The following is a 12,205-nucleotide window of genomic DNA, read 5'->3' on the forward strand; positions in this document are numbered from 1 at the left end:
TATATATATATATATATATATATATATATATATATATTAAAATTATATCTGAACGATCATGTGACTTTCAGAATTTACAGGAATAAATTAGAATTATTTTTGATCTGATAAATGCGCCCTTTATGAGCAGAAAAGACTTAATAAAAAAATAAAAGACTTAAAAAATAAAAGGCTTACTGAGCCCAAACTTTTGAACAGTAATGTACATGCAGCAAGCAATGAAGGAAAGGATGTCTGCAACCACTAGAAATGCTACTTTTGTGCATTTCACTGATAGTTAAAGTTTGGATTTGACTGTTGGTTTTACATTCAAGATCAATGAATATGGGCAGCTTTATCCTGGAACTTCAAATAAAAGTAGTAGGCAGTGGATGGAAGATTGCAAAATGTATGTGCAAGCTGAGATCATAAATCAAATGTCATGATGTGCATGTTAGAGGCATGAAAGCAGAATGCCACAACTGCAAATTATGAGGCTGAATTACAAGATCATGCATGATTACTAGTGTTGATGCATGGATTTTATGTTTGTTCTCTGTATCAGCGAAAATTGTTTTGCCAGTGTGCGTTATTGCAATTTCAACTCAGAGGGCTCTCATGTAGAACCGGGCCTGCATCGTGCATGACATATTAAAAGAGATGGGACGATGTATGAAAGATACGCTTGTTCATCTCTGCTTTCCGTCTCCATCCTCAGAGTGAAGTACTTCATGTGTTTCTGAGTGTTTTAGCCCACCTGCCTTCCATGGACACAAACACACTCACACACCTGCTTCACTCATATATAATGATCTCTCCCTTAAGTGCTCAAGACCAACCATATACCTGCAGCTGCAAATCTGACAGATGGGATAACAGGCAAAGAGCCAACACACACTGACACGCAATAGATTGAATTGCATCAGGTGTACAGACCAGAAGAAGAAGAAGAAATTAGACATTGCATTTAAAAAGATGAAAATCTTTGCTTCTCGACAGGCACAGTCTTAAAGTATTCCCTGCTTCCTGTCCGTAGCATCACTCACATGAACAAATGATTATGTGTCTAGGGCAGTGGTTCTCAACCCGCGACCCGTCACGAATTCAAATGCGGCTCACCGTGCTGAAAACAATTAAAAAAATAACTTTCAGTTTTACAATTCGTTTTACCTTTTACATTAATTTAAACATGTACTAAACAAATATAAGCTATAATGTTTTTGTTACGGATATTCATTTTGTTTTTCATATATTATTTTCAGACATGAAAATAGAGCTGTACTCACAAAATTAACGTTACGCATTTAACGAACACTTACAGCCACGCACTTTGGCAGAATTCAATTAAAATAGTCATCAGCAGCCATAGTTCGGTAAAATTGAGCATCAGAATGGACAAATTTGTTATTAAGCGAGAAAAACGAAATGTGGAAAAAGCCAGCGAAGGAACACATACAAACAAGAATAGTGGCAGTATCAGCAGTGAAGGTTAGAGAGTGCTGGAATTTCGGTTTGCCCCGCCACTCACTTGAAGATGTTCAGGCAAAAGGAAACATACTACGCAGCAATCATCCTTAATTGCAGAAATGTGGCAAAATATCTCTGGAAAGAACCCTAAATTATTAAATTCGAAAGTGCTTTCCATATTTGGATCAACATAGGTTACTTTGTGTGAACGCACATTTTCTGCAAAAGTCACGCTTCCGTGCACGTCTTACAGACTGCAACTTACAATCGCAACTTCATTGTGCTGTTACTCCTTTCGAGCCGAATGTCACAAAATTGGTCAGTTCCCGACAGCATCAGGTGTTTTATTAATGGTGAGTAGAATTATTTATTTATTTATTTCAATGAATGTAATCGATTAGATATCATAATATTTAGGCTATGTTATAAATCTGGTTGGTTTGTATTGGTGACGTAATATGTAAATGATATAAGTGCGGCCCGTGAGACTTGCACTTGGACCATAGTGCGGCCCAGTGGAAAAAAAGGTTGAGAACCACTGGTCTAGAGTGAGAGTCAGTCCAGCAGAGCCATTAATACACTTACTGTGGAAGTCAAGAGCAGAAATGTGAAGCTTGTGTTTTTGTTAAAGTTCACATAAATTTCTTAGTAAAAAGGTTTGTTTTGATGAGTCAATAATTCTATGAGTGGTTGAAGTTGCCATCTTAGACAGAAAAGGCAGCATGATTGACATTTACTAATCAGATGTATTGGATGCAAGCATAACCAGATGGCTTGTATCTATAGAAGCCATCACTACACCATTGTGGTTGCAAAACACCAATGCACAACAATTCCATCTTGATGCCATTCATGCCATTGCACTTTTTATAGGGCCCTATGATTTCTGCAATGTGGAAAATGCAGACGGAATCGAGTCATAAAAATGGAATTTACTGTATAACGCAGAATTTGGAGATGGTCCTCACTGCAGAACACAAGATACAGGGGGCGAGGTTGGATCCAGTTCCAATACCTAAACCTACCCGTATCCACCCCCTGATCCCTAAACCCACCCATCGCCACCCCTAAACCTACCCATCTCCACCCCTAAACCTGCCATCTCGACCCCCTAGATGTGGATCCAACCCCGCCCCCTGGACCTTTGGTCTGCAGTGAGGGGCTACTGGGAATTTGCCACATTTTGGATAATAAATCAAAACTAGGTCAGTACAATTAAATCAAAATGCAATATGTTGCATTAGTCGTCTTTTCTTACCTATTTTCCTTGATTGCTTGATTTTTCTTAGTTCTCCTTGTATTAGCACTATTTAATTTAATTTAATTTATTTATACACTTTTTTTTTTTTTTTTTTTTACCTGGGAGGATATGTTCATTTCTGGCCAACCTACTGTATGTGTCATGATGTCCTCAGTACCTTAAAAAAATAATTATTTACGGTCTGAATAGGCAGTCACTTTCCATCTAATTAAAATAGAGTGCTTGTGTTGAATGGCCTGTTCCATCTCTCTCTCAGACACACACGCTCAGAGAATTTATAAAGATGTAAACAATCTCAGTAAAGCCAGACGTCTGGTTTGTACCATACAGTACAGAAGCCTGTATAAATATTGTAAACGATCCCCTGACAATTCAGTGAAGAACTAGAGAACTGCTCATGAACTTCAGTCTCATGATATACTAGAGCCATTAATAGAAGTGTGTTTGTATGTGTGTATATTGTGTGTGTGTGTGTGTTTGATGACGATTTATGGCCAGGGTTTAGGCAATCGGGATCAGGAGGGTTAAAGGTCACACATTTGAGCAGACTTGCAGATATTTTAAAGCTTTCTGACTCTCCTTCTCTGTGTTTCCTGTACTTTGTACATCGTGGCTCCTGAAATCATGCCTCTAGAAATCTGAGCTGAGCCGAGTGCAGAAATAAAATCATAATGTTGATTTGTCAGTGAAGAGAGAGTGTGTGTATGTGTGTGAGAGAGAGATTGTGTGTGTGTGTGTGTGTGTGTGAAGGGATTGGGAACCCTAAAGGCGACATCAATCTAGATGAGACAACTCTCATTTGTTTTCATCAGTAGAAAAATGTGTGTGTGTGTGTGTGTGTGTGTGTGCTGACTCAGTCACATCAGCTCCTTTGAGGCAGGACCGCCGGGCTGTTTACATCGCTGTCGTCATGACAAAAACTTCCCACCACACACACACACACACACACACACAGCCATCAATCATCTCCAGGAAATGAAACTGCGTACTGATCCCCACACTGTTTGACAGCATTCTCACACACAGGTACACTGTAAAATATGTTCCTAATTTAATAGAAATAGAGTGTACACTGCGGTAAAAACCTTTTCATTGGTTAGCTGTAAATAACGTTAGTGAAACATATTGCTTTTATTTTACTTTTTAAAGTGCTGTACAAATTATACATTTTTGATAATAGAGTGAATTATCAGTTTACAGTGAATATTAATAATTTACAGTGAGTATTAATGTGTGGCTTAATGTCTGAAATATTGTCACCATATTTTACTTTCTGGCAACCACAGCAGCCATTTTTATAATAATATATTTAATAGAAGTCTTGCCCTGACATAAAATAACTGAAGAGTGAATTTGTTGTTGAAAGCCATTGGTGATTTAAAATAAAGTCTCTCTTTTCACATAAAAACAAAGTGTTTCAAGGGCTTTTATATGAAAATCAGCCCATGTGACAATTCAACCGTCATCTGATATGTGTCTGACAAGAACAAAAATAATATGACTTTGCCAGGAAATGTGATTTAATCAGATTCATACTACATTTCCCTTTTAAATCGCACATTTATTTTAGCGAGTTCTATATAAAGAGGATGTGTCATGTGATCAGAGCAAATACCAGATTTTTAAAGGAAGGGAAAAGGAAGGACTGTAGACCAAACAAGAATTTCAACCACTTTAATGTTCAAAATCAACACAAGTTTGCTGTTAATGATGTAATTATTTTGCACTTGTAATTACACTGAACACCCCACAGCCATGGTTTTAAGTAATTAATTTTGTATAATCTTTTCATGCGTTATTTTCATAAAAACACACATTTATTGTGTGAAGCAGCATTTTGAGAGGATACAAGCTGAAATCACTGATGCTAATGATTGCTCATTAATCATATGTCTTGATACAATTTCTCCAAGACAAACTCATACAGACTCAGAGAGAGAGCGAGTGATGAGAGATGGATTTTTCATTTTTGCCACCAGGAGAATGTGTCAAACGTCATCACTTTTATGTCTGTGTGATTGTAGCTATATTATATATTTCTAAATATATCATTAATATGTGACCCTGGACCACAAAACCACTCTTACGTAGCACCGGTCTATTTGCAGCAATAGCCAAAAATACATTGTATGGGTCAAAATTATCGATTTTTCTTTTATGGCAAAAATCATTAGGATGTTAAGTAAAGATCATGTTCCATTAAGATGTTTTGTAAATTTCCTACCGTAAATATATCAAAACTTAATTTTTGAAGTAATATGCATGGCTAAGGACTTCATTTGTACAGCTTTAAAGGTGATTTTCTCAATGTTTTGCACCCTCAAATTCCAGATTTTCAAACTGTTGTATCTCGGCCAAATATTGTCCAATCCTAACAAACCATTATTATTATTAATTATTCAGCTTTTATATGATGTATAGATCTCAATTTTGAAAAATTGACCCTTATGACTGGTTTTGTGGTCCAGGGTCACACATAATATTTCTAAATATAAATATATAGCAATGTGTTTTGATACTTAAAAATTTTATGACATGTTCCTATGTCGACAACTTTCCCCATATAGGTCTGCATGTGTTTAATGAACTGTTCACTGTGCAGTAACATGTTCAGTAGATTTGTAGCCAAGACTTTAAGGTGTATGTGCCTACAGAAATCGATCTTGAGAAATATTCACGGGAGTAAAAAAGTGACAACTTGCCCCAGGCTCCCCCTATTTCAGCACTCACTTACACTAATCTGTTGTTAATATGTAGAGCACCAACTTAAAGTCTGTCATAAGAAGAAAGCATATGTATGTTAACATGCCAATATTCATGTAAAGACAATAATCTTAGACTAGCAGAGGTATAGATGATGGGTTTCATTTTGAGCTGGATTGGACACACAGAGAGAGAGAGAGAGAAAGGAAGGCCCTTCCCATCGTGTTGAGGCCGGTAAGGAAACAGGAGATAAATGTGAAGGGGTTAGATAAACCGAGCTCTGGCACATAGACCAGCCTGAAGAATAATACTCACATAACATAGTATACCCATCTCATAAATCTATAAAGAACGAGAAAGAGAGTGATAATATCCCAGCAATGGAAGCCCTCGAGAACATTACAGTGGCCAGTCACAGAAGCGGGGAATCTGAGCTTGTAAAATCTCTCCATTTACTGTAGATTTAGTTGCTTAAAATCTTTCGAGTTTTTCTCTACCGAAAGAGAAATGCTGAGCAAAGTCGTCCATTCATCACCCGAATACCTTGTTTTGACATATACTTTCCTTCCTCCTTCCTAGTGCAGTGTAGTGTGTGTGTATTTGAAACCGTGTTTTCATTCAAGTGTTTTTTTTTTTGGACTTCTGACCTTTTGTTTGATGTAGTTTAATATCTTATAATACATATTGACACACTGTGTTTCTTTCTGTCATTTTAGCTGAATGTTCTGAGAATGAGTTTCTCTCTTGAACATTATAATATTCTGGTTCATTCTTTCTGTGCTAGAGAGAAACCGAACAAAACAATCCTGTAACATGTTTACGACAATGATTAATAGCTTATGAAATCTGCAGGAATTTTGCAACTATTAATAACCCTCAAAGACCCCCAAAAATATATATTCACCTTTTAAATTTTGTTTAAAAGAACATTATCACCTGTCCCTTATGCAGCAGGCAGATATTTGGGCAAACAAGCAAAGCCCAGAAAAACAACAGGACCAGTTAAGCATATTTTATAAATTAATAAATACAGATAGTTTTAAATATTTCTATACAGATACTTTCAAATTATTAAAGAAATGATTTGTTCTTGAACAATATTAATTAAATCTTGATTGAAACACAAAATGTTCAAAAAGATGATGTTAAAACTTGTGAATGATCAAAAACAGTATTTTTCTATTGTACCCAATGTTGCAAAATTACAACGCTGACATAAGCTCATAATCTAAAATGATCAAACCATTCGACAATACCTTAATATCTACATAATCTAGACATTTTACTAATCACAGTAAAACATATATAAGGCATTTTACTTGTTTGAATGTTGATTTGTCCAGTCCAGTAAAACAAGATGATGTGCTTCAAGGGAAGCTTGCAGATTGTTCATGGCCAGGTAAACAAGCTTGTTTTTAAAATCTAGTATCCAATAGCATTACAAGGCTGAATAATAGGACCTATTAGTCGTGTAAATGTGGTCTTAGAGAGAGGAAAAAAAATGAAGCTGGTTTATTTTAGTCAAGGTAAAATGATAAGCCATAAGCAGGAAATTAGGAGTTTATTGAGGGAAAACTCTAAAGTGTTACCAAAATTGAACTATTAGTACTGAAAATGGTAGTGCTATCAGTATATAAAATGTATATAATTAAATAACATTCCTTTTACTGTCCAAGGTGGAGCAACACTTTTTCTGCTAGAATGACATTAAAGGTGGGGTAAGCGATTTTTCAAAAACGCTTTAGAAAACTGTTTCGGGCCGACTAGCAAAACAAACTTGTAGCCAATCAGCAGTAAGGGGCATGTCTACTCATGATGTGGAGGAGATAGCGTTCAGTGCACAGGACGGACATTAGCCGAGCCGAGCGTCAGAAAGATAGAGATGGCGGATAAAAAACAAAAGAGGAAAACGTCTGCGGAACAAAAGAAGGCTTAAGGCAAGAAGTAGGACCCGTGTAAATATCAGATTAGCTTTCCAGTGCTGGAGAAAACTCAAGGAGCGGAAGACCTGCGATCGGACGCCGAGGTTGCTTTGTTTCACTGAACTAATCGTTGCCTGGGTTGCGTACGTATGTGAGAGGCGGAGCTATCAAAATAGGGGGAAGACCCTTTTGGGGTAGGGGCGTGTTTGCTTTGGTGATTTCAAATGTCAACATTGGCTACCAGAAATCGCCTACCCCACCTATAATTGTTTTGAATTTCTTTGACTTTGTTGAATTGGTTAATTCGATTTAAATTCCAACATGAAAAATAAAGGAAGCCAATTCACAAATTCTGAACATAGACATGCACAGATGGGTAATTCATATAGGATGTTGCTACAGGCAATCAGGTGTGAGTTTAAATGAAGACAGGTGAAGATGGATACCTGCCTCTCAGCTATCAGTCTGTGGAAGCAGAGAACAGAATGCAATCCACTTCCTGTGCATCACTCAATGCTGCATTCTTCTCATTTCACTTCACTTCATTTGAACATCAGTCCTGCTGCTGCAATACTCATATATTTCTGCACCCTCTCTGTCGTTTTCTCAAATCCAATTCCAATTCCAATTGAATTACTATTTAGTTACTTTATACCAGTCTGGATTATTTTATGGTGCTTTTCATAGTGCTTTATTGTCACATTTGGAGCTTGAGTGCACCAGTCACCATCTGTTTTTGTAGTATGGAGAAGAGCAAAAGGACATTCTGCAGTATATCTTCTTTTGTGTTGGCATATCATCACACTAAATGCTTAAGAATACTTTTGTACATTTAGTCTGGTATGGAAGGACTCTTGAATCTGTGTTAAAATCCACACTCTGTCTTTTCATTTGTCAAGGACATGTGAACATTCAACATCTGAACATTTGTTCTTTAATAGATTGCCTTAGCCCTCAGAGGACAAAGCGCACTTTGTGAAAATCTGCCCGTTGTTTTAATGGCACATTTTACTATTAATATGTGTTGGAAGTCTTTATGAATGTATTCTCCACACCTTTTATTGGAACTAATATTACATCATTTCTGAACAGTCCTTCCCAAGGTCACATCTAAGACGCTTTATGAGAGTAGTAAAATATATGGCTTTAATGAGAAAACAGTGTGCACATGAGAGTGGATGTCTGGATTATACAGTATTAGTCTTCTAGTGTTCATGTATGTGTGTGTACGGCTGTGTGTTGTTGTGTTGTCCTTGTCCAGTAATGGCTGATGTTACAGAGGACTTGGTTTTAAACGGCTAAATGTTTGTTGCTGATGTTATTGGCCATCAAGAGCAAATGAAGCACATGAGCATTCAGAACACTCATCACACTTGCGTCATGCAATTGACAGGCAATATTTCTTTCTCTCCACAAAACACGCACTATATCACAAAATATTTAGTGCTGTTTGCTAATGTTCTGTGGTTGATCAGTTCAGTTTTGCTGGTCAACAGCATGGCTGTATATCATTTAGACCTGCATCAAAGCACTTAGAGTAACCAGACTGGATCAATGTGGAAATTTAGCTGGGAGGGAAGGAGGGATTTAAAAAAATATATAATTTTTGCACTGGACAATTTTTGAAAGATGTATGTCAAAACCAAAGACATAATTTTCATCCCACATATTCTTATTTTTAATTTGTGTTACATATGACATCTTCCCCTGAATCAAATCTCTTACCATTTCTGCAAATATAATTTTCCTTAAAGGGGTCCTATTATGCTCTTTTACAAAGTCTTAATTTTGTTTTGGGGGTGTACTAGAACATGCTCTCATGCTTGGTGTTATTTTTCATATATTTTACATGATTACAATACCTTTCTCCCCAGCCTGGCACAAATGGCTCGATTAGTTCAGGGTTTGATAAAGGCCCGCCTTCCGAAAAACTAAATGTGTTGTGATTGGTTAGCTGTCCCAGTGCGTTGTGATTGGCGAACAGCTTAGACTGTGTTTCAGTACTGCCCCGCCCCTTGCCAAAGCAGCAAGTTCCGTCTGCTCTGGTATAGTTAAGTATGGCGTCAATATCGCCATAGCAATTTGAGCCGGATTCAGACCCTGTGAATATTGAAAAAGAGGATCGCGCAGAACCTTTGCACGCATGGATATTGCAAGACATATTAGAGTGGTAACGTTATTGTTGGTGTTTTTAAATTTTTTTGGGCTAAATCATGTTTTAGATAGGATGTCAACAACCGCTTAAAAATAACTGCATTTACTATGTATGATATGTATGAATATATGTTTCATGTTTATTGTTCTTTAATTCTAACATTATAACATGAATTGCAGTAAAGCTGTTATACAGTTGAATTTATTTATACCATAAGTCTCATAATTAAAGTGTAAATTCTGCAGATCACGTCATTGTCCAGTATTGTACTGTCAGCTATTTATAAAAAACGTTTTCCTAATTGTAACATACATATGTACATACCTAATTATTCAGGTGCATGTGTAATAACTTGTGAAATCTTGACAATACAGCAGCTCTTCTTCTTCGTCGTCGTCTTGTCTGATGAACTCAACCAAGCGTTGTAACCATGACCTCGCCCCTCCCCACCCCCCCAACCATTCGAATTTCCATAAGGCCGGAATTATTTTAATGATATTCTAATGGGCCGCTTTGTGACATCACAAAAACCCGTAAAAAAAAAAATGCTGTAGTCCAAACGAGCCATTCGTTGTAGTCCTTGAAAAGTGTCTGCAAAAAGTGAGAAGTCATACCAAGGCAAAAGGCAGTAACTTCCACATTATCAATATTTGGTTGCTGATCACCATTTACAAAATCGTTATAGTAACACTTGTATAAATCTAGTGATCATGGGCTATCTCATATAGGCTATTGCATATAGTAATGTGACTGTATAGTAATGTATAGTATAGACATATAGTAATGTGTTGTTTTTTTGACCGTAACAAGCAGACTAAAAGTTAAACATGTGAGTGGATACCGTTTTGCAACCAATTTATTTGCTATGCTCAGTAACGTAAAAGAATGCTAGAAATAGCATAATTGATTTTATATTGACTTGAATGAAATAGCCTAACCTAAAAGAACGACTTGTGAATTAATGTGAACAACAGCAAGCAGGAATGCTCAGAATGCTTGTGGATTAAACATCTCCGATGACGTTCATCGCCATGGATTGATTTTATCGGGTTACAAGAAAAGGTAGGATATGGATTTAATTGCGAACTGTTAGTACTGATTTTATGATTGATCATGCTACATGCTACAGCATTTGAGTCCACACGCGTCCAACTAGAAGTGACAGCCTGGTGAATAATCTGCATTACTAAAAAATACAAAATCTTTAAAGCTTATTCACGATTACGTATTGCTGCCAAGGTATCTAGTCTTTAGAGTGCTTTGTTATATGGAGCTGTTTGGGAGATCGCAATCTATCTAATTCATTTGTCTAATAAAGTGCTTCAGTGATAGATCAGATGTGTGAAAGTATACAAGTTACACAATAATAAAAATGCGGGAGACTTTAATGGACAGAAAAAAAAAGGCAGAACACCGTATAACTCCAAGCCGGTATACCGATGAAACATGCTACCTATGAGATTGTGCTACCAAAAATATATTTACATTGTTTTAAGGGTAAGTTTAGGGTAAGGGTACGCAACTCATTTTGAGCATTCCAAACAAAATCAAAGAGCAGTAACTGGTATTATACGGTGTTCTGCCTTGATTTCTCCGGGGCTTTTCGAAATTATGGTTAAGACAACCCATTATTTTCTCGGAAAAAAAACAAAATTGACTCAAGATACTTATGCACATGATAAAGGATGTCTTGAATGTCCCCAAAATATGAATAACTCCTTTTCGACAATAATCGAAGCTATGGTCTTTTGCCTTTGCATGTAAGATTTCCTCATTAGTTATTTTCTAAATAATTATGCAAAAATAATATAATTATGATATATGTTTAATGCTTTGAAGAAAGAAAACTCTGCACAGCTATGTTCTATAAAAAAAGGTTAAAGTATATTTGATACTTTGCATTATATTTGTGCATACTGTGTGTACAGTATACAACAATAATTGTGATGTCAGTATTTCCTAAATAACAATGCGTACCATAGAGGGTTAAATAAATGTTGAAAAGGGCCTATATTTCTATGACGTCATTTTGTCATCTTGATTCCAATATGAAAACTAATGCTCTCCTCACTTGTTTTCTCCTCCTCCAATTATAGGTAATACTAGACAGGACAGATGAGGTCAACATGTGTTGGTTCATCAGCAGCATAACAGCACAATGTGCCAGAACACTGACACCACACAGATAAAGGGAGAGAGAGAGAGAGACAGGTAATCTCTAGCATGTCTAATCATTCTGCCTGTCAGAGCCTAATTTCCCAGTGACCTCTGAAACCTTTCCTCAACTGCATTAACAGCAGCAATTGTGGAACAACCTGCTCTTATTGTGCCTAACAATGCGGTAAATGAGTTCTACAACTTTTTTGATCATTCCTTCATTAAAGTGAGAGGTGAAATGACATAAATTAAGGATGTGGATTAGACTGTGTCTTAGGAAAGTGATGGATGGAAAATTCAAGGCTTGTGTTTCTGAGGTAACACCCAAAATTGTTATATGAACAAGATGAGTGAGTTATGTGTGACTTGGCGTCTCTGGGCGAACACACACACGCTCACACACTTTTCCCCTTGGCTGCTTTGAGACATATGACGTTATTTGGCTCATCTAGTCAAGGTCAATGCATGGCGCTGTTCATTTATTTACGGATTTGAATTTCTTTAAGGTCAGCAGCTCACTTTTTAGTTTAAGGCATGTTTTAGATGTGTTCAAAGTTTAGA

General features: G+C 36.7%; 1 long non-coding RNA gene across 1 annotated transcript in view; it reads left to right on the plus strand.

Moving 5' to 3' along the window:
• LOC107555861 (uncharacterized) overlaps positions 1–11,691 on the plus strand; it is a 153,180-nt gene extending 141,489 nt beyond the window's left edge. The window contains exon 3 of the long non-coding RNA XR_001605213.1: positions 11,584–11,691. This is a non-coding gene — a long non-coding RNA (uncharacterized lncRNA). The remainder of the gene's footprint in view (positions 1–11,583) is intronic.
• Positions 11,692–12,205: the final 514 nt, after the last annotated feature.

This window comes from Sinocyclocheilus grahami, unplaced genomic scaffold, assembly GCF_001515645.1.
Source record: "Sinocyclocheilus grahami isolate Dianchi unplaced genomic scaffold, SAMN03320097.WGS_v1.1 scaffold547.1, whole genome shotgun sequence".
Classification (NCBI taxonomy): Eukaryota; Metazoa; Chordata; class Actinopteri; order Cypriniformes; family Cyprinidae; genus Sinocyclocheilus; species Sinocyclocheilus grahami.